Here is a 22,296-nt window from a genome sequence, read left to right on the forward strand (position 1 = left end):
AGACCAAAACAGGGGGATTGGGTGAAATAATTCTTGCAGTCGCTATTGTTTGTGTTGTAGTAAGGGGGTAACGACATGAACAACGTGCTAAAAGTCTTGACCGGTTGGCTGGAAGCGTGGGGGTTGGGGTGGGGCGAAAGTTTAAAGGTAATTTTTTATGCATTTCTCTAAATGTCGAAAACCGTGGCTTCTAGGGAATAAACTGAATTAAACTTCCTACAGATATAGTCCTATTCATTTCTCCTCTAGGACTAACCGTTTCCGCGTTGCAGGGGATAAAAATACTGCACATTATTAAACATAGTGTCTTAAGGCTATGCCGGCCGGAGTGGCCGAGCGGTTCAGGCCGCTACGGTCGCAGGTTCGAGTCCTGCCTCGGGCATGGATGTGTGTGATGTCCTTAAGTTAGTTAGGTTTAAGTAGTTCTAAGTTCTAGGGGACTGATGACCTCAGAAGTTAAGTCCCATAGTGCTCAGAGCGATTTTTTTCTTAAGGCTATAAAACTGAGGGATATCTTTAAACGAAATGGGTGTTAATTGTGTGTACTACATGTAAGTGTAGTAGAGCCATGTTAAGGGATAAATTGTGTTCTAGCGGTGTGACAGGGTGAAGAGATTGGGCGTGGAGAGTACCTCGTGAGAAAGGCGGTACTCCACTACGTCGCAAATGTCCGCTACAGGATACTTCATAAAGTTATACCGTCCCTTCCCCAGGTCTCTTTATGAATCACTGGCCGCACAGTGTGCAGACAATCACGGGATCGGCGGAAGGGAGGGGGGGGGGGAGGGCGGGCGGTATTGTCCACGAATTGTGTTAACATTACAATGAATATAAATATTAGATGCTAAATGAAGTTGTAACAGAAACTCAAGCGAAGCATATGGGCAGCAACTCTCCACCCACGTTTAATAAGCTTTTTTGCTTCGAACGATTGTGCCTGTTACATCCGTGAAATATTGACGATTCCTCCTGGGACATTCTGTAGAAACACAAGCTCTGTGAAGTTACTTTGTCTACAAACAAAACAGAACTGGACAGCAGAAGGTGGGAAGAGATAGTCGGCACGGTAAACTGAAAAGCGTGCAGCGCTCGCGGCGACGAAGCTGCCTTTCCCGGAAGAACACTACATCTGCGTACAGGATGACGAAGCATCTATTTCCCCTCCAGCAGCGCAGGACCGTGTGCAGAGATTTTACCCACATTCTGTCCTTATACTGTTCTTGCGGTACTGTTATTCGGAATTTACATTCTATTCCACGTAGTGCTAACGCAATGTGTGGAAAGTAAACGCCTCCTGGTATCTCTGCACGACGGGTCGGTGCGCAATTCTGGGAAACATCCTGTAGTTGGTTCTTGTGACGTAGTCGTGCACAGAGAGTGGGCAACCAAAGTTTTTCAGTTTGAAGACCTATGGCGGAGGGAACTGCATGACCAGCATCCGGTGATGTACTTTCTCTCACGCTTTTACCCTCCACCCCCGCACTCACCGCTCTAATATACCTCTCGAACACATTTTATTCCCTAATAATGTTCTACACCATTTGAACGTCATAAATTTAATATTTGTCCTTAACCCGTTTCATTCAACAGTAAACAGTAATTTTATACTATTAAACCACTGTGAGTTTTCCATCCCTTGCAGTCGGATGCTATTAGTCCTAGTGGAAAAACGAACAGGGCTTTCTCTGTACAAAATTTCATGCAATTTGAGTTTTTACTGAAGAACATTTTCACTAGAAGCCGCAGCTTTCGAGGAATTGGAAAGAATACATAGAAAAAGTTCTTTAAATCTCACCTCCACCCCCCTTCCACCCATTCTTTTACCCGACGCGTAGAATTTTTTTCTGTGTGGTTCGTTACAGTCCCTACAGCTTCTCTCCTTCCACCCCCCCCCCTCTCCCCAACTGTACAAAATTTTTGACTACACGAATTTTTTCACTTACTTATCCTTCATTGACTGGATTACTCTGGGATACCAGTATTGGAGGTATTGGATTCGGTATAGATAGTTTGATACTGTATTGTATTTCTTTAATAGACCATCACCGATATTAAGTAACCTAAAAGCGTTTTGCATATTGTAGCGTTTGTTGAGCTCTCCAAACATCTCGTCTCTACTGTATTTCCATGTACCTTGTTTGAATCAAAAACAGGTAGGCTGTTAATTATTTCTCCTTCTGATAAGGATTCCCTGTGTGATTTATTCGTCTACCCCTAACAGTACCTCTTCATTTCGAAGATTATACTAACTTACAGTTTTTCTCTTTAGAAATTTAAGTTCTGCCTGATTCATTTCCATAAAACGTAGTGCTTCAGGCCTTTTGGACTCAGAATTTTGATGAGAAAGCTTTGTTGTTCTGTTGCAATTAGTCCCAGATGTTACTTTCTTCCTAATTTTTATTTTTAATTACTTATTAACTTAATTAAAGTGGCGGAGTGTTGTACATTTGGTACAGTTACTAAACTTTGGCCTCTGTGGTACAGAATAAAGTTTTTGAAATTGTGGCACTCGCTTTTTATGTGCTTCAACCTTTTTTCTGAAACTACAGAATTTACTTAGGAAAATTAAGGTTTTTCCAAATGCAAAGACTTGTTTGAACTGGCAAGATAGTCATGCATCCAAAAAAAAAAAAAAAAACAAAAAAACAAAAAGAAAACAAAAACAAAAAAATATTGAAATGGAATTAAAAATCGATGAAATCGAGAAACTTTTGTCAATACCGTACACAGGCGTCTGTTACTTTATTATTCCACAACACACCAATAATCACTAATTAAAATCAAATTAAGTAGAAGTATTGTTAGAAACCAGTTAAAAAATTAAACACATTTCGAAATTGCAGCTATTGTAAACTAACATAAATTTCAGAATGAGATTTTCACTCTGCAGCGGAGTGTGCGCTGATATGAAACTTCCTGGCAGATTAAAACTGTATGCCGGACCGAGACTTGAACTCGGGACCTTTGCCTTTCGCGGGCAAGTGCTCTACCAACTGAGCTACCCAAGCAGAGTGAAAATCTCATTCTGGAAACATCCCCCAGGCTGTGGCTAAGCCATGTCTCTGCAATATCCTTTCTTTCAGGAGTGCTAGTTCTGCAAGGTTCGCAGGAGAGCTTCTATAAAGTTTGGAAGGTAGGAGGCGAGATACTGGCGGAAGTAAAGCTGTGAGGACGGGGCGTGAGTCATGCTTGGGTAGCTCAGTTGGTAGACCACTTGCCCTTAGTCCGGCTTTCGCCGCCGTGCAGTGCGGACGTGTTGTTGTTTCCGCCTGCGGAGCGCGCGCGCTCGCTGTTGTTTACATTTCAGCGGCCGTCACTTACGTGTCGCTTACGTGCACTAGAATCATGGCCAACCGTTTTCGAAAATCAACTTTACGATTCAATTTCTGCAACGACTACGCACGACCAAAGGCCTTGGAAGTGGAACGCTTCCTACGCGACGTTGCTAAGATCCCAGCTTCTGACATCTTGGGCATCCATTTGTCCATATTAAGCAGTACTGTGTACGTCAAAGTCGTCAATGACGCGGTATGTGATCGAATACTTCGTGACACCAACCATAGATTACGCTTTTGCCACGCCGACGGCAATGTCGGAGCGGTCACTGTCGACCATGTCGGCTTAGGAATGCGCACCATACGAGTTTTCGAACTCCCTTTCGAGCTTCCAGCGGAAGACGTTATCGCGGCTTTCCGCCCCTATGGCACTGTACATGGTCACACTGCCGAACGCTGGGCGCAATTCCAAACGTACCCTGTTCTTAACGGTGTACGGCAGATCACCATCGACCTCCATCGCCACGTGCCATCTTACCTGCAAATTAGCGGGTGCCGCGCGGTTGTCATATACGACGGCCAACCCAAGACCTGTTCTGGTTGCGGCAAAGAAGGCCACCTCAGATCTGAGTGTCTTCAGCGACGAATCACCCAATTGCCAGCCGCTACCGTGGCACCTCCGGCTCCGACGACGGCTTTACCGATCACCTACGCATCGGCGCTCTCTTCTCCTCCCACCGGCCGCCGCCCATCGGACCATGCACCGGTGACCCTTCCAGCTGCTACGGATACAGCTGGGGCCGACGCGTCGCGCTCAAAGCCTGACGCTACTCCGGCGCCACTACCAACAGCGACGACTTCCGACACCCACCCGCCTGAACATATGGACGCCCCTTCAATTGACGTTCCCGCGACGGCCTTCCTCTCAGAGCGACGCGACTCCCTTCCGTCTTCCGACACGGAGGGACGAACCCGCAAACAACGTTCACCTAAGAGGCGCAAGAGGAGGCGCCGTACGGTCTCGGAACGAGACGGATCACCTCCCCCTGATGCTCCAGAGGCCGTCCGACCCGACGAGGCCTCGGAGAACCTACACGACGATACGAATAACAACATGACGCCGACTGTGGATACGTCGATGCCTACTCTACTGGCTCGCTCAGGTGCTCCTGAACCAATGGACTCCACAGATGCGACTGCCGCCGAGACGTCCTCCACCCCTACGACCGAAGTGGAACGTACGACCATCACAACGACAACGCCTTCAATGGTGTGGAGTGAGGACATCGATGAGGACCCGGACCACACGCTGGGGACAGAGTTACCCCAGACGGAAGCATCGTTACGGCACTGATAATGCCGTCAGGTGGCGTACGGCACGACTCACCGTTGCCTCGTCCCTCTTCATCCTCCGCCGGTGGAGTTCCCGTCCACGGCGGGATACGGCTCCAAACCTACCGAATAGCGACGATCAATACTAACACCATTAGCTCACCCGTGAAACTTCAACTGCTGCGAGAGATGATATGGGCGTCGGACGTCGATATCGCACTACTACAGGAAGTACACCTGGCCACACTTCCAGACGTCGCGGGATATAACACTTATCCTTCTCCTGGTGACCACCTGGGACGCGGCGTAGCCATCTACGCCAGAGAAGGCATTCCAGTGGCCGATATCACGTACCTTCCATCTGCCAGAGGCATGGCCGTCACCGTCATGGGGACGCGTATCGTCAACATTTACGCTCCGTCAGGCTCCACCCGCAGACGCGACAGGGCACTCTTCTATTCAGAAGAAATCGCTCCTTTGTTTCTTGGACGCTGCGACCATTACTTGCTTGGGGGTGATTTTAATTGTGTCTTGCACCCTAAAGATCAAGTGCCCCACTACAACACCTGTCAAGAACTGCGTCTTGTCGTCCGAGATCTGTTGCTCCGCGACACTTGGGAAGTTCGGCACGGCGACGCGCCTGGACATACTTACCAGACGAGTCACTCCGCGAGCCGCCTTGATAGAATTTACGTCTCTCGGGAACTCACACCTGCAGTCCAAGGTGCAGAACTTTGGCCCCTGGCCTTTTCGGACCACTGTGCCTACATCTGCAACGTTCTCTTCCCCAAGCAAGTGGTCTGGCGTAGTCGTGCACCGTGGAAGCTAAACACCTCCCATCTTCATGATCCCGAATGTCTTCAACGTGTTACCGAGACATGGGCCACCTGTGAACGTCGCTTACCTAAATACTGCACGACCTTGACCTGGTGGCTGGAATGTGCCAAACCTGCCATTCGACGTACTTTGATTCAGTATGGAAAGGAAGTTGCTATGTGGCGCCGGCACACTACCGACTATTTCTACGCCGTTCTCCGCGATCTGGACGCCCAACCGCCCACCCCCGACACTCAGAGGGAACGCAGCAGGATTAAGGCGCAAATTGTAACTTTGACACGCCGTAGACTGCAGGGGGCTATGGTGCGAACCCGACGTCAAGATTCGGCGGAACAAGAACATCCGACCATGCATCATATCGCCTCCGATAGGAAACATCGACGACAACAACTCATCACCGAGATCACCACCTGTCGCGGCCAGCACGTCACTTGCCAGGCCGAAATCGTCAGTGCCTTTGTCGACCACTACCGCACAATGTACCAGGAGGAGACTACCAACAACCACGCTGAGGAGTCTGTGTTACCACACGTAACTCGCACCCTCACCGGCGACGAAGCGGACGAGCTGATGGAGCCCATAACGCGTGACGAAATCCATGATGCAATCAAAAAAGGTGCTCTGAATAAGTCACCTGGTGTCGACGGATTGCCGATAGAATTTTATCGCACTTTCTTCACACTCATGGCGTCACGGTGGACAACGATGTTTCATGAACTGCTGACGATGGGGAACGCCGTACCGCCGTCCTTCGTCACGGGAATTATTATACCCATCCACAAACCGACACCAGGTGTGACGACAGCACATTACCGTCCCCTGACTCTGCTTAACGCAGACTGTAAAATTTTTACACGCCTACTGGCAACGCGATGCCGCAAGATCCTGCCTAGCATTCTATCCCCGGAACAGACAACTCTGGGCGGCTCAGTTAATATACAAACGGCCACAGGAGAATGTCGCGATTTAATTGCACTGGCAGCGGCGTGCAGACTCCGCGCCGCAGTGGTTGCCATTGATTTTGACAGCGCTTTCGACAAAGTGCGGCATCTTTTTCTGTTCTCAGTGATGAACCGCATGGGTTTTCCACCAGCCTTTATCGACGTGATCCGGCGCCTGTACGGCACCGCCGAATCGCTGATTCAGGTTAACGGCCGTGTGGCGGGACCAGTGGCAATCCGGCGTTCCGTACGGCAAGGCTGCCCACTTTCGACCCTACTGTATGCCATAAGCCTGGAGCCACTCATCGGGAGTCTGACGAGCCACCTTTCTGGTCTCACTTTGCGACAGCACAGTTTTCGATGTCGTGCGTATGCGGACGACCTCCTCCTCTTGATCCGCTCACGGAGTGAAACACACACGGTACTCGATTTGATATCAACGTACGGCACTGCAGCGGGCAGTAACATTAATGTGGCTAAATCCGCGGCGATGCCCATTGGACGCGGCCTCTCCCACGACGACTTAGCACCTCTCCCGTGTGTACAACAACTACAATATCTTGGTATCATTTTCACCTCCACCGTGCGCCGCTCCGCTGCCATCAATTTTCGGCGTGCACTCCAAACTATCCGCACGACGGTGCGACAAAATCTTCTCCGACGACTCGATTCTTTACAACGTGTCCAATACCTCAATCAACATGTGGCGGCCAGAATGGTCCACATCGCACAGGTCCTCCCGCTGCCATCAACTATTGGACGCAGCCTCCAGGCTGCCCTCGGATACTTCCTTACGGCCGGTACGATCTTTAAGGTCCGCTACGACACACTCACCCTTCCCCCACGAGCGGGGGGCCTCGGTCTTGTCAATGTGCGACTCCGCGCGGCGTCCTTGTACATGTCCACCATGCACGAGCAGTGGCACGGGGGCACCTCCCTTACGCGCAGCTTGCTGGAAATTCTTGTGCCCGCGACCATAACACCACCAGTACCAGTCAGACACATCAAGCACCATCTGACGCACATTTCCGATTTCATCGTCGACTACAGTTATGCTCAAACACACTTACCGACCACGCGTTCTCCTCGACCTAAAGATTTTTACACCCCACTCCTTCGTTCCATATCCAGCAACAATATCGAACTGAGACATCCGTCCACGTGGTGGCCAACGGTTTGGCGTCACATCCACCAGCCTTTTCTTCCCTCCAACGTCCGGGCAACATGATACCACGTCGCAAATGAAAAATTCGCCACAAATCATCGCCTTCACGCCATCGGACTAAAGGACTCTCCACTTTGTTCCATTTGCCACCTCGTGGATGACGATGTCCATCAACTGACTTGTGCTGCCACCAGTGACGTCTGGAAACTTGCCCGACAGTTCGTTGCCTGTTACCTCCGCGTTCCGCCGGATTCGATTGACCCACGGACTTTTATCCATCCTGAGAATACTTATTTCCCCGCCTCCAAAAATCATGCGATTGTATGGGTCAAGGGATGGACGATCACCTACATGTATAATGATGGCGACAAATCACGCCTTGATTTCTGGCAGTTCTTACAAACCGCCCACAGTGAAGTCCAACAGCGACCGCGCTACCGCGCCTTCTTCGCCAATTACCTACATGCGATCTTTACTTCACCCCCGCTCAGTTGGATGGTGCCCCACGCAGACAGCACTCCCGCCCCCCCCCCCCCCCCCTGCTGACATCTGAGACTCCCCGCGCTACTTTCTACATTGTAACCCACAGTGGAGTGGGCGCATGGACACGCGCCTCCTTTCTTTAATGCACTACCCCAGAAAACACTGGCCTTTCCCTCACTCCACTGTATATTGCTTCACACCTCTTAGATTACATCAGAATTATTATTCTTTTTTTTTCCTGCACCTTGTTCATAAAAAAAAATTGCTCGCCTTGTAGGAGTATATTGTCTTGTGTTATTTTCGCCGGAAGGATGGCATTTCTGTTTTATTTAATTTTGTACCAATAAAGATCTTTTTTTCATTTACCCTTTTCCGGGTGAAAAAAATAAAACAAAACTAAATGAAAAAGCTACTTTGAGGGAGTATTTCAGGGACGGGAGGAGGGAGACATCGCGGCCAGGCCTCGGGTTTCGACCCCTGCCCGCCTTGTCTCCACCTACTCATAACTGAACACTCTTAAGAAAAAAAAGGGCTCAGTCCGGAACCGCGGGACTGCTACGGAAAAAAAAGCGGTTCTGGCGCTGCAGTCCGGAACCGCGGAAAAAAAAAGAAACTTGCCCGCGAAAGGCAATGGTCCCGAGTTCGAGTCTCGGTCCGGCACACAGTTTTAATCTGCCAGGAAGTTTCAACATAAATTTCCATTTTCAAGACAGGCATAGTTGTTAAAACATTGACGAAACTCAGTTAATGTGTTCCGTGGTAAAAGGCCTTCTATTTCAAAGTACAAGATGGTGCACGACGGACGAAGTATGGGTTTATCGCCCACATGTTATGTCATTACTTTAAAAAATTTTAGAATTTTACTTGCCATAAACTTCCGTAACTGAAGAATTAACAATATATTACAAATAGTTTTAATATATCATACAGCACTTAAATGTGTAAAGCTCGGAATATTTATACATGCTACGCCAAACAAACATCATGTTAGCAGCAACCAAAACCGTAGAAAATGCCAGAAACTGCTTATGGCGGTCTCTTGTGAGTTTTAGTTCATGCGATTCTAAAATCAATCACTGGACTGAAGTACCAATTAAAAACACCATGTGTTCCCTCTACGCACAACATTATCTCCCACTGTTCCTTCACTCAGTATAATTCCTATACTGTTTTTCATATCAAAATTCTCATTTCTATTGTTCCTTCATCTTAGTTTTGTTTTCCTTGAATCCGCATGATATGCCATGGGAACTAACAATTTCATCAAACCGCTCCCCTACGTGCTTACTTTCGTCTACGAAGCTGCAGTAAGAAAGAAACATAACAATGGCACCATCCCCTTTATCTTTTAATCTCGATTCAGACTTCTTTCTATGTTTCAAGCGAATAAATCTACGGTGACGATAAGCTGCGTCCATTTCTTTAACCCATTTAGTGCGGCTGCCTGTCTTCCAGCCTTACACTTACCACAACGCTGTGAGATTAGATCAGAAAAAAGGAACTATTATTTTTGTGCATCTCACTTTTTTAAGATGAAATGAAGCTTTAACGTAATTTCAAGCATTTATCCATAACCACTGTCCTAAATTTTTCTTTTTAACTGGCAACTAAGTTATCTTTCTGGTGAGTTGCAGCATCTCCGCAGTCTGCAAATTGACTGAATCGCACCTCAGTACCCGTAAAAGTCCTCGGCGAAATCCGAGGAGAAACGAGGGATTGCAAAACATTCGTAAAATGGAAGGACATACAGTAGAGTTATAAGGAAGTTTAGGAACGAAATGTTGAATAGCCATACGTGATATTTATTGTTGGCCCACAAACAGGGATGCAAAAAATCTGCTGTAATGTTCGATGCAAGATGAAATCGGCAGAAAGGCAGTGTGAGATGGCAGCAGTGAAGAAAAAACTAAGATAAATTACCCGAGGCTGCTGCTCGTCCCATTCATTGCCACCCGCAAAAAAATTTAATTCCCCGTCCTTTCGTCTGAGCAGCTTGCGCCGTCCACCAACACATTTGTTTTTGTTACCCTGCTCCTCCGCTGACCATTTGTTTTCGCTCGTCCTGCCACGAGAGGGTGCTTAATACTTTAAGCCTTCCACGAGGCACGCGAAACTTCTCAGCGACGACACGCGCGTAGATCATTGTGGTCTGCCTGGAAATAAAGTACACTAAAGCTTGGTTGGCAGCAGTATCAGGAGTTGTTATCCGCGAAGATCATGTGAACCGAAAACGTCTAGAGAATGAATACCTCCTCTACGCGATAGCAATAATAACGTTAGCGATAACAGTCCCACTTAAGCGGACTTACTCGAAACCGTTTCCAGAATTCTTTCGTCGAGGGAGACGAAGTAAATGTTCCAGAATTCGAAACAAGAACAGCCAGCAACAGAACTAAATCAGATGTCCTCTGTGTTGCGATGCAGCTTAAATCACTTGATACGGCACGTAAACTGGTCCACATTGTATACCAATTACGTTAGTTTCAGAGTCTGCTAACATAATAGCTACGTACTTAAAAATCAAATGCACCCGTTCCCTCGACGAAAGATCCTTGCCTATAGGCTGAAAACTGGACACATCACACCAATACTCAAGGAAGGAAATAGCAGTAATCCGCTGAATTATATACACGCAGTTTTGACGTCGATTTGCAGTAGGATTTTGGAAAATCTTTCTTTTGAAATAGAACAAGCTTTTTCTCACACGAAGTGGTGAGTGCTACCGACAGGACCCCTCCAATAAATTCAGTATTTCCAGATTTCCAGAAGGGCTTTGAACCGTTCCTCACAAGCGGCTTCTAATCAGACGGCGTACCTATGGAGTGCCACCTTAGTTGTGCGACGGGATCACTGATTTCCTATCATGGAAGTCACAGCCGTTAGTAACTGGCGGAAAGTCATGGAGTAAAACAAAAGTGGTTTCTCGCGTTCCCCAAGGTAGAGTTACTGGCGCTATCCTAACCTATTTAAACGATTTAGGAAAAAATCTGGGCAGCTGTTTCAGATGCTGTGGAGATACGGAATCATTTTCTCCTAAAGTCATCAAAAGATAAAAAACAACTGCAAAAATATTTAGGCAAGACTTCTGTACGATGCGAAAAGTGGCAACTGACTCCAAATAATGGAAAGTGTGCAGGCATCCACATGAGTAATAGATGAAACCCGCTAGTTTTGGCTGTACCGTAAATCACACAAACCTAAAGACTGTCAGTTCAAATAAACACCTATGGATTACAACTTAAGTTAGAAACGTCACAAAGATAATGTTTTGGCGGAAGAAACCAAAGTCTGCGTTTTATCGGCAGAATATTTAGAAGATGCAGTAGGTCTATTAAAGATATTGCCTACACTAAGCTTGTCCTTCTGCTTCTCGAGTATCGCTGCACGGTGTAGGATCTGCATCAGATAGGATTGACCGAGGTCATTGAAACAGTTCAAAGAAGGGAGCTCGCTTTGCACTATCGTGAAACGGGAAGGAGGGTGTTACGGATGTGATACGGGAGTTAGGGTGGCAATTATCTTTGCTATGATAACTTCTTACGAAATTTCCATCACCAGCTTTCTTCTCCAAATGAGAGAGTATTTTGGTGACATCCTCCTACCCTCCTACATAGGGAGGAAATATTAATGTAATAAAATGAAAGATATCAGCGTTCGCACGGAAAGACTTAGGTGCTCCTTTTTCCCACAAGATGTTAGAGAGAGGAACGGTAGAAAATTAGCTTGAAGATGTTTCAATCAACCCTCTGAGAGGCACTGGGAAATGTGATCAAACTGTCTAAAACAATAGGTTCAGTATATATAGTATATACATAATGTCAAGTGCATTAAAGTATGATATATATATATATATATATATATATATATATATATATATATATATATATATATACTCCTGGAAATGGAAAAAAGAACACATTGACACCGGTGTGTCAGACCCACCGTACTTGCTCCGGACACTGCGAGAGGGTTGTACAAGCAATGATCACACGCACGGCACAGCGGACACACCAGGAACCGCGTTGTTGGCCGTCGAATGGCGCTAGCTGCGCAGCATTTGTGCACCGCCGCCGCCAGTGCCAGCCAGTTTGCCGTGGCATACGGAGCTCCATCGCAGTCTTTAACACTGGTAGCATTCCGCGACAGCGTGGACGTGAACCGTATGTGCAGTTGACGGACTTTGAGCGAGGGCGTATAGTGGGCATGCGGGAGGCCGGGTGGACGTACCGCCGAATTGCTCAACACGTGGGGCGTGAGGTCTCCACAGTACATTGATGTTGTCGCCAGTGGTCAGCGGAAGGTGCACGTGCCCGTCGACCTGGGACCGGACCGCAGCGACGCACGGATGCACGCCAAGACCGTAGGATCCTACGCAGTGCCGTAGGGGACCGCACCGCCACTTCCCAGCAAATTAGGGACACTGTTCTTCCTGGGGTATCGGCGAGGACCATTCGCAACCGTCTCCATGAAGCTGGGCTACGGTTCCGCACACCGTTAGGCCGTCTTCCGCTCACGCCTCAACATCGTGCAGCCCGCCTCCAGTGGTGTCGCGACAGGCGTGAATGGAGGGACGAATGGAGACGTGTCGTCTTCAGCGATGAGAGTCGCTTCTGCTTTGGTGCCAATGATGGTCGTATGCGTGTTTGGCGCCGTGCAGGTGAGCGCCACAATCAGGACTGCATACGACTGAGGCACACAGGGCCAACACCCGGCATTATGGTGTGGGGAGCGATCTCCTACACTGGCCGTACACCACTGGTGATCGTCGAGGGGACACTGAATAGTGCACGGTCCATCCAAACCGTCATCGAAGCCATCGTTCTACCATTCCTAGACCGGCAAGGGAACTTGCTGTTCCAACAGGACAATGCACGTCCGCATGTATCCCGTGCCACCCAACGTGCTCTAGAAGGTGTAAGTCAACTACCCTGGCCAGCAAGATCTCCGGATCTGTCCCCCATTGAGCATGTTTGGGACTGGATGAAGCGTCGTCTCACGCGGTCTGCACGTCCAGCACGAACGCTGGTCCAACTGAGGCGCCAGGTGGAAATGGCATGGCAAGCCGTTCCACAGGACTACATCCAGCATCTCTACGATCGTCTCCATGGGAGAATAGCAGCCTGCATAGCTACGAAAGGTGGATATACACTGTACTAGTGCCGACATTGTGCATGCTCTGTTGCCTGTGTCTATGTGCCTGTGGTTCTGGCAGTGTGATCATGTCATGTATCTGACCCCAGGAATGTGTCAATAAAGTTTCCCCTTCCTGGGACAATGAATTCACGGTGTTCTTATTTCAATTTCCCGGAATATATATATATATATATATATATATATATATATATATATATATATATATATATATAGGTGTGTGTGTGTGTGTGTGTGCTGTGTTAAGATGTTTTCGGAAATTTTTATACTTTGAACGATGAGACTCTCAGGCATCAGATATGTTCAATGACAGTTACAGCATTCAAAAGAGAGAGAAATTAATGACATTTATTGCTGGTGGGGACTGATTTAAATCAATGAGGAAAGCTGAATATTTGCACCGAACCAGGATTCGAACTGGGGTCTTGTCCTTACTTGACAGATGCGCTGAGCGTGTGCAGTATGAGCACAGTGGGCAGCGCAACTGCACGGGCTAGCTGGGCGGTGTAAACGCGCGGTCTAGGGCTCCTTGCACGGTTCACGCGGCTGCCCCCCCTCCCCCCTCCCGGTTGGAGCTTCGAGCCCTCCTGCGGGCATGGACGTGTGTCCTTAGCGTAATTTAGTTTAAGTTAATTAAGTAGTGTGGAGGCCTAGAGAGCGATGACCTCAACACGCCGGCCCCATAGGAACTTTTGCACTGACCAGCCCTAACACACCTCACGTCAATCTCAATGTCTTCAACTTACACTACTAAAGTAGTGCCCCTTGCCCATTACATTATCCTCAAAACTCGTGACATTCTGCTGCTTCCCTTAACAGTTAGAGCCTTTTGTGTAGCTTCTCTGAAAAGGTCTGTGGCCGTCCGAAAGAACAGGCACCGCACTTAAAGTTAAAGTGAAAACGACCAGCAGATGAGGACGCGTTACGCATCTTAATTGAAGCCGCTATTCAAAATATCATGTACTCCCCGCCCCCCCCCCCCCCCCTCTATATGTCTAATAAGTTTGTAAAGGGAATTTGCGAGCACCTTGTACAGTTACAACATTTGTAATTTCTCGCTTTATGTAGATGAAACGTTTACAGTGTGTCTCCCAAACTTATTCGCTAATAAGACACTATTCATAACTGCATGTTCACTCTGAACATCTCTGACAGTCTGTTGTGAAGTTGAATTGATAACATGCAGTTCAAATTCGAGAAGTGCAGCAGAGTGGTGATTAAAACTCCTACACATCTCCAACACATCACAATGAACTCTCTAGATAAATACGAACAAGTTAAAATAATGGAAAGTAGAAAAGTCAAACTCTGGTTAAACTATTCCATTTGGAGATGGTTAGAGAACACATAGCTAAAGTGTACCTACGCAGAAGTGTAAAGCGAAACTGATAAAGAAAAATCAATGCCAACTAACCCATCTATGAAGCCAAATGCAATTTACAGATTCAGATCATCTAGGACACCTCTCTCAGATCATTGCCCCAGAGTGAAAACATATATTTACTATTACCCTCCTCTCCAACCCATCCTCCAGCTCTATCATCAATATTAGCGTCTAACAAAGCTCCGGAACGGAAAACAATTTTCTTTGAACACTTTAATTCTTAAAATGATGAAAGATAAATTTTTGTAAGTCTTTTATGAAACTATGAACTAACGAGTTAGTGAGACAGTTGGTACTTCTTATTTCCAATTTCTGCCCCGCAAAATTACCCGCGTTCGTTTCGATTCTGCTCCAGCTTTATAGGTAAGCTTCAGTTGTGACATTTGTGGTACTGTCAGCCAATTATGTCAGTCTAATTGAAACAGCAGAAAAGTTTTCATTCCCCGCTGCCAGTCAAGCGTTATACAAGCGTTTCTATGAATTCAATCACAATAGAGCAACATTATTTAGGTCGCAGTAGTCATATCGTTTGGTGGATAAAAATGTCCGATATCTGCGCATCTCATATGTCCGTAACACGCGTACCAGAAAAAATGATACTGAATAAACAAGACCGTAGAGTGGTGACGCGAAATGGGAAGCTTGCTGTGTCAAACAGAACGCTGTCTGGGCATGGTCACCGATTTCTGGCGTTTCTCTAAGGCTTGTCTGTCAGCACAGTTATCGTCATCGTCGTCGTCATTATCAAAATCATCATCATTCATTAATTCCCCACCAGCTGTTCTATAAAGTCATCATTTTAGTACTATAGTATAGCCGGACGCGAAAGTTTTTTGAGCCAAAAAAGCCGCATAATTACCTGGTATTTGTAACTATTGGTCAGTGTGGAGTGAGATTCCAAATAGTCTATCGAGCGGGAATCTTGGTTTGTGATACATTCTGTAAAAAATACGGTACTCCATTTTCTAGTAAATACTATTTTGTAAATATTCGGTTTCTAAGGTCTAAATTATACACGGCCTCGCAAAAAAAAGTGGAGCACCCAAAAGGAGTTGAGAAGCTGAATAAAACTTCATTGATTGAGAAGCTATGTCATGCAATTTCAGTGATTACAAAATCCAGTTAAAGTTACTAAGAAGTTGACACTATGAGTTCAGTTACGAGGGTCACTCCAAAAGAAATGCACACTATATTTTTTTTAAAAATCCGTCTTCTATTCTACTCGTTTGAAAGCTTTATACATCCTTTAAGAACAATATTTTCATTTCTCCACATAATTTACATCCCTCTCAACTGCCTTACGCCATCTTTTAACCAGCGCCTATATACCCACACGGTAAAATTCTGGACCAAGCTGTTGGAGCCACTGTTTGGAAGCGTGCACAAGGGAGTCAGCATCTTCAAACCTTGTTCCACGAAGAGAGTCCTTCAGTTTCCCAAAGAAATGATGGTCATATGGAGCCAGGTCAGGACTGTAAGGCGGGTGTTTCAGTGTTGTCCACCCGAGTTTTGTGATGGCTTCCATGATTTTTTGACTGACATGTGGCCGTGCATTGTCGTGCAACAGCAAAACATCCTGCTTTTGCCGATTTCGTCGAAAACGACTCAGTCGAGCTTAAAGTTTTTTCAGAGTCGTCACATATGCATCAGAATTTATGCTGGTTCCAATTGGCATGATGTCCACAAGGAAGAGTCCTTCGGAATCGAAAAACGCCGTATCCATAACTTTTCCAGCAGAAGGTGTGGTTTTGAATTTTTTTTCTTGGGTGAAATTGCATGATGCCACTCCATTGATTGCTTCTTCGTCTCTGGAGAAAAATAATGGACCCATGTTTCACCATCTTTCCTGAAATTCATCTCCACCGTTCTCGTACTGTTCCAAAAGTTCGCTGCATACCGTTTTTCTTGTTTCTTTGTAAGCCACTGTCAACATCCTGGGAACCCACCAGGCACAAACCTCTTTTAACGCCAACACTTTCAGTATTCTGCAAACACTTCCTTCCCCTGTCCCAACGTAGCGTGACAAATCGTTCACTGTGATGCGTCTGTCAGCAGTCACCAATTCGTTAACTCTCTGCACATTGTCTGGAGTGTGTGCCCGCTTTCATCATGTAACCTGCTTGCCCACCGACTAACTGTACTGCGATCGACAGCAGCATCTCCATGCACCTTTCTCAACCTTTTGTGGATGTTTCCCACTGTCCCTTGTTTGAAAACTAGTGGGAAGGATGTATCTATACACTGTAAAACTTTCACACATGCAGAATGAAAACTGTATTTTTACAAAAATAGTGTGCATTTCTTTTGGAGTGACCGTCGTATCAGTATGACGTTGAGCTCTCTCTGGTATGGATGCATGTAGTGATTTGTTTGAGGAGAGTGTCATAAAGGTGATGTACATTCTCCTGAGGTAAGTTGCCCAAAAATTATTGTAAGTAGTCCTTGACATCCAAGTACTGGGACGGAGTTAGCTTCGGTCTCAGATGGTCATACGTAATTTATCTGAACTTTCATGACAATTATTATTGCCCTCACTTTCCCATGCAACCCACCATCTAGCACATCCAAATACCACAACAATGTCGATATTTGTCGAGCAGTCAGCCAATTGGAGACACACAATGAGGCCCCTTTACCCCTCTATCAAGTGCGGACAACGCTGTCTCACACGAGTACGTGACGTCTTGGTGCCCTCGACGCTGATTACTCAACATCATGCTCTGTTCACACCCCTTATATACCCATCAAGTCCTGACAACAACACTGAACATGACGTCAAAAAAACGGTTCAAATGGCTCTGAGCACTATGGGACTCAACTGCTGAGGTCATTAGTCCCCTAGAACTTAGAACTAGTTAAACCTAACTAACCTAAGGACATCACACACATCCATACCCGAGGCAGGATTCGAACCTGCGACCGTAGCGGTCTCGCGGTTCCAGACTGCAGCGCCTAGAACCTCTCGGCCACTTCGGCCAGCGAACATGACGTCACTAAAAACGGCAACATTAAGTATGATAGCACTAAACATGACGACAATAATGCGCTCTGGGCACCATTCTACCAGCCACAGAGAATCGCAACTACAATATTTCACGTATCCGCCGTCGGTGTCTACATATACAAACTACTGTCTTATTACGTATTCTGGGTGCTTGACGTTTTCTTCAAGCACAGTCTTCTAGAGTGGTGTGGACATAATTATGTCGGGCAGGCCGTGCTCATGACTGAATACGACGGATATGAGAGACGTCTACAATTACGCTGCCTAGGCAATTTGGCGTTAGCTGTTATCTGGAACAACAATCTTCTACATCTGAACTACAGAATGTCTCCAGAATTATAATTGTACAAAGAACCATATACTGTACTAAACAATACAGTAGTACTGTTAATCTGAAGTGTTACATTATTCGTGTATTATTATTACTAAGACATTACAGTGATCATCTTTAATTGTTCAGGGAGGTCTCCGGCATGTGCTCTGATTTTCTGTACCCTCTCACTCCGTTAGTCTCGTCCAGCCACTTTTGGTGAGCAGATTTTCAGACGACCCACGCCTGTCTTACGAGTTTTACACTGAAGCGCCAAAGATACAGGTATAGGCACGCGTTATCAAATGCAGACATATTATGTAAATAGGGAGAATACGGCGCTGCGGTCGGAAACACCTCTATAAGACAAAAAGTGTCTGACGTGATTGTTAGATCGTTTACTGCTCCTACAATGGCAATTTATCAAGGTTTAAGTGAGTTTGAACGTGGTGTTACTGCCGACGCACGAGGGATGGGACACAGCATCTCCGAGGTAGCGATAAAGTGTGGATTTTCCCGTACGACCACTTCACGAGTGTACTGCAAATGTCGAAAAGCCGGTAAAACATCAAATCTTCGATATCGCTGCGGCCGGAAAAAGATCATGCAAGAACGCGACCAACGACGACTGAAGAGAATCGTTCTACGCGACTGAAGTGCAACCCTTACGCAGATTGCTGCAGGAGTCCCGTGTCTTGTGTCCATGATTGACCAACAATGACTGCATCCAATCATGTTCGTTGTGCATTCCGACGGACTTCGGCAATTCCAGCCGGACAATGCGAGACCCCACAAGCCCAGAATTGCTACAGCGTGGCTCGAGGAAGACTCTGCTGAGTTTAAACACTTCCACAGGCCACCAAAGTCCCCAGACATGAACATTACTGAGCATATCTGGGCTGCCTTGCAACGTGCCGACGTGCTGTTCAGAAGAGATCTTCCCCCCCACGTACTCTTACGGATTTATGGATAGCCCTGCAGGATTCATGGTATCGGTTCCCTCCAGCACTACTTCAGACATTAGTCGAGTCCATGCCACATCGGGATGCGGCACTTCTGCTTGTTCTTGGGGCCCTACACGATATTAAGAATGTGTACCGGTTCTTTTGGCTCTTCAGTGTATATTATAACGAGAAATGAGGCCTTTCAATCTTTTCTCTTTAAGTATGTGACATATTCTTTATCAGCCATTAAGCATCTCAATCGTCATAAAAGCTAACAGGCACCAAAACGGAAGAAAAGAGAGAGAAAGCTGAAATACTGAATAAGGTTCTCTGAAATTGTTTCACCGTGTTTCATTGTAACAACAGAAAAATGACAGATACTGAGAGAACAGGTCGCAGACAGGAGATACAAATGTTTAGTAGTGGAAAGGCGTGAGGACTAAATGAGATACCTATTAATACTCTAGAAAGATTATGGGAAAGATTTTTCTCCATTTCTGGCATCAGTTTATCATAGTGCTTTGGAACAACGAAGGGTACCTAGAGACTGAAAAAAAAGCTCGTGAATATACAACAACGTGACACTGCTAGATATGCGAGAAATTTTATTCTGCCATACCACGGCAAGGCCATTCATTCATACGTCAGCTATTCGCTGAAGGTTTACTGAACACAGGCAGGTACGTTTATAACATCATTCGACCCAATTTGTTCTCTAAAATCATCGATATGCGCTCTATCAACTTGAGAATGTGCATGCGTGCCGGTCTCTCATAACGCTCCCCAAGATGGTCCATCTATGCATGGGACACGATGCGTCCATCCAGCGAGTTGTGACAATTTTTCTAAGCGAATGAAACACTCCATAGATTGTTTATTTTCTGGTATTTTTTTCTATAGCTGCAGCTGAATTTTTCCAGCTACGTTCAATTTTACCATCTTCTGCAGATTACATTATTACAGTGAAGTTCTGTTTATTTTGTAACTCATTATCAGTTGATTTCGGCATGTCTCTATTAAGCGTATAAAAATCAGTACTCGCCTCTATTGCCGAAGTCATTGACGCACGCGTGTAATTGGTACTCCACTCTGAGGTAGCTCCTTCGTATCCAGCTGGAGGAAGAAATTTTTCAATACCAGTATTTGGCCGGGAAGGAAGGAGAGAAGTACACCTTCCAATCAAAAGACTTTCCACCAATAATTTGGATTAAATTTCAATAATAAGTGTAGTATTTCAGTTAGAGTTAGCGTATACGCTGCCCAAAGATCACCAATGGAGTAGATGTACTTCGAACAGGCTCGTAGCCGCGGGTAAATACCATGTGCATTACATCATGATCGGATAGAGATACTGATATCTGATATTGGACTCCCAGGCGTGCCTAGGAGCTTATGTACAATCAGACAACAATTTAATGATGATGAAGAGTAGTTTAAGGGAATCTTCCGTAATAATCAATTTGCAGTGAACAGCGATATTGAGGAATAATGGAATGTGTTTGAAGTCCTGTATGGCTGTAGATATTGTGATAATGAGTACCACAGGAGGCTAATCATGTGAAGAAAAATAAAAATAAACCCTAAGCTTCCCCCGAACATGCCAGAAAAGCCCAACGGTACCGACCGGCCGCCGTGTCACCCTGTGTCCACAGGCGTCACTGGATGCGAATGTGGAGGGGCCTGGGTCAGCACACCGTTCTCCCGGTCGTATGTAAATTTACAAGATCGGAGCCGCCACTTTTCAATACAGTAGCTCCTCAGTTTGGCTCACAAGGGCTGAGTGCACCCCACTTGCCAACAGCCCTCGGCAGACCGGATGGTCACCCATCCAAGTGCTACCCCAGCACAACTTCTGTGATCTGAAGCGAACCGGTATTACCACTGCAGGAAGGCCGTGGGCTGAAGAAGAGCAGACATCTCCAAATATGGCACTCAGAGCAGTTGGACGGACAGATATAGGCACAAGGTGTGTAACTGCACAGGAAGACTGGCACAGAAGAAATACACTCCTGGAAATTGAAATAAGAACACCGTGAATTCATTGTCCCAGGAAGGGGAAACTTTATTGACACATTCCTGGGGTCAGATACATCACATGATCACACTGACAGAACCACAGGCACATAGACACAGGCAACAGAGCATGCACAATGTCGGCACTAGTACAGTGTATATCCACCTTTTGCAGCAATGCAGGCTGCTATTCTCCCATGGAGACGATCGTAGAGATGCTGGATGTAGTCCTGTGGAACGGCTTGCCATGCCATTTCCACCTGGCGCCTCAGTTGGACCAGCGTTCGTGCTGGACGTGCAGACCGCGTGAGCCGACTCTTCATCCAATCCCAAACATGCTCAATGGGGGACAGATCCGGAGATCTTGCTGGCCAGGGTAGTTGACTTACACCTTCTAGAGCACGTTGGGTGGCACGGGATACATGCGGACGTGCATTGTCCTGTTGGAACAGCAAGTTCCCTTGCCGGTCTAGGAATGGTAGAACGATGGGTTCAATGACGGTTTGGATGTACCGTGCACTATTCAGTGTCCCCTCGACGATCACCAGTGGTGTACGGCCAGTGTAGGAGATCGCTCCCCACACCATGATGCCGGGTGTTGGCCCTGTGTGCCTCGGTCGTATGCAGTCCTGATTGTGGCGCTCACCTGCACGGCGCCAAACACGCATACGACCATCATTGGCACCAAGGCAGAAGCGACTCTCATCGCTGAAGACGACACGTCTCCATTCGTCCCTCCATTCACGCCTGTCGCGATACCACTGGAGGCGGGCTGCACGATGTTGGGGCGTGAGCGGAAGACGGCCTAACGGTGTGCGGGACCGTAGCCCAGCTTCATGGAGACGGTTGCGAATGGTCCTCGCCGATACCCCAGGAGCAACAGTGTCCCTAATTTGCTGGGAAGTGGCGGTGCGGTCCCCTACGGCACTGGGTAGGATCCTACGGTCTTGGCGTGCATCCGTGCGTCGCTGCGGTCCGGTCCCAGGTCGACGGGCACGTGCACCTTCCGCCGACCACTGGCGACAACATCGTTGTACTGTGGAGATCTCACGCCCCACGTGTTGAGCAATTCGGCGGTACGTCCACCCGGCCTCCCGCATGCCCACTATACGCCCTCGCTCAAAGTCCGTCAACTGCACATACGGTTCACGTCCACGCTGTCGCGGCATGCTACCAGTGTTAAAGACTGCGATGGAGCTCCGTATGCCACGGCAAACTGGCTGACACTGACGGCGGCGGTGCACAAATGCTGCGCAGCTAGCGCCATTCGACGGCCAACACCGCGGTTCCTGGTGTGTCCGCTGTGCCGTGCGTGTGATCATTGCTTGTACAGCCCTCTCGCAGTGTCCGGAGCAAGTATGGTGGGTCTGACACACCGGTGTCAAGGTGTTCTTTTCTCCGTTTCCAGGAGTGTACATCAACTGATCGACGGAAAAAGGAAGTACAAAAATGTAAAG

General features: G+C 47.0%; 1 protein-coding gene and 1 non-coding gene across 2 annotated transcripts in view; both read right to left on the minus strand.

Moving 5' to 3' along the window:
• The window catches only part of LOC126092640 (KH domain-containing, RNA-binding, signal transduction-associated protein 2-like), a 675,125-nt gene that overhangs the window by 323,845 nt on the left and 328,984 nt on the right, over window positions 1–22,296 (minus strand). The window lies entirely within an intron of this gene.
• On the minus strand, window positions 2,935–3,009 carry Trnas-cga (transfer RNA serine (anticodon CGA)). The gene has a single exon. It is a non-coding gene; the product is annotated as a tRNA-Ser (tRNA).

The sequence above is a fragment of the Schistocerca cancellata genome, chromosome 7 (genome assembly GCF_023864275.1).
Source record: "Schistocerca cancellata isolate TAMUIC-IGC-003103 chromosome 7, iqSchCanc2.1, whole genome shotgun sequence".
Classification (NCBI taxonomy): domain Eukaryota; kingdom Metazoa; phylum Arthropoda; class Insecta; order Orthoptera; family Acrididae; genus Schistocerca; species Schistocerca cancellata.